This window comes from Sinocyclocheilus anshuiensis, unplaced genomic scaffold (genome assembly GCF_001515605.1).
Source record: "Sinocyclocheilus anshuiensis isolate Anshui unplaced genomic scaffold, SAMN03320099.WGS_v1.1 scaffold710, whole genome shotgun sequence".
NCBI classification, from domain to species: domain Eukaryota; kingdom Metazoa; phylum Chordata; class Actinopteri; order Cypriniformes; family Cyprinidae; genus Sinocyclocheilus; species Sinocyclocheilus anshuiensis.
Window position 1 is genome coordinate 236,126 of NW_015544201.1, and position 1,946 is coordinate 238,071.

Genomic DNA, 1,946 nt, shown 5'->3' on the forward strand with positions numbered 1-1,946 from the left:
ATTTTTATGGATGGGTGCTTTTTATTTAACTTATTTTGGACTGATGCATGCAACACCCGCTGAGTGCCATGAAACAGCTTGAAAGATCAAAGACAATTTTTAATATAACTCCGACTGGATTCTGAAAGAAGAAAGTCATATACACCTAGGATGACTTGAGGGCGAGTAATTTATGGGTTAAATTTCATTTTGGGGTGAACTAACCCTTTAACACTCAATGGCTGTGTATTCCCTAGTTGTTGAGAACAGTTTTCAGACATAATTGCTTACTTTTATAGGTTTTGCATTTGGATATATTTAGGGATTATCAAAGACTAGTTTTAGCTAAGATTTAGATTTAGATTTCTTTTTTAAATGTTGATTTGAAGTGTCAGTTTTTGCATCACGGTTACAGTCAAACCCTAAAAAAAAAAAAAAAAGCAATTTGTTACCCTAATTCAAACATCAAAATTCAATAAAATTTAACAAAAATGAACAGGAATGCTTGATCAGAACTTGATTCTTCTGGTTATGATCTGATTTCAGCCTCTTAGTTAAGTCTGGGTCAACTTACTGGTAAATAATCTGTTTATAGAGGTTCACCCTTTCACTGCTGTGTGCTTTTTTCTGCAACACAAGTGACTATTTTTTTTATGATCATTTAGCTTTGTCGAATCAACTTTTTACATAGCAGGTGCCACGAAAGTCACCACCTTTCGTACTATTCCAATGACTTTATGATTTAAAAAATCCGAAATGCATTTTTTTCTGTCTACACTGACCTAACAATACCAAAGGGTTAAAGATGATGCCTACATAAATAAAGGTTTGAAAAATAAATAAAGGTTATGTAAAAGTAAAAATGCCCGTGGAAATCAATTTGAGGTGGCAAATATTAATTTTTTAAAAATATTTTAATAAAAAAAATGTATTTCTGTCACTGCTGTGAACTATCCCCTGCACAGAATATGAAGAATATGAAAAGCTTAGGGAGTCAACCGTCCACAATACCCATAAAATATTATCTATTTATCGTTACCAAAAAAATCCCAGAAAATAGTATAGTTTTTGTCAATTTCACTGGAACAGACTGTTGGACAGGTTACCAATGGAACCTTGTTGGAGGTTAAAAAAACTGGGCTGAACTTTTGCGGAATAACTGGAAAGGACACAAGCAATCTCACGCAAATATAAGGCAGTTGGTAATCTGAAACCAAGCAACTCCAGCGACCTCAATCATAAAAATGATCGAGTGCATTTATATTGCACTTTATAGTGTGTCGATAATGTAGGAGGAGGACAATAGTAAACAGTCAATTTTTCAGTTAAAGTCATTGTTTGTTGATTCAGTGGTCATCATCCAGCTCAGTTCAGTTCTCTTCAAATAGTGTGCAATCAAGCCAACAATGTTGCCAGAAATGAAGTTGACAGTGGCAAGGAACTCCATCGGTTACAGAAATGGAGGGAAAACCTTAAGAGAAATCAGGCTCAGTCAGGGGGCCAGTTCTCTTCTGGCCAGACAAAACCAGCATGGTGTGGTTTAATTCTAGGTTGCAACACAAGTCAGATTGTGCAGAGGGCTCATCTGGTTCTCGTGGTCTTGTGCAGATGGCTGCAGGTCTTGTAGACACCAGCTAAAAGTGAGATGAGTAAGTGTAGAGGTACTCAGAAGTGGCATTGCTTCATTGATATTAGAAGAGAATCAAATAACTTCAGTGTTTTTATTTCAACTGACTGCCCAAGGCCAGCTTGAAAGATGCTCAGAACAGTTGATGGGCCACTTCTGTGCGTCGTCATGAAAGCTCATCATTTGGATGTGTTTTTAAGCCTTGCCAATTTAAACATTCAAGAGATTTTAAAGCATTCAAGAACAAGAAGACACAAAAGAACTCAACTCTGAGTACTCGCGCGACGTGTTCAGTGCGCAAACACCGAATTGAATTCTCTTTTGCATCTTCTTGTGGTTG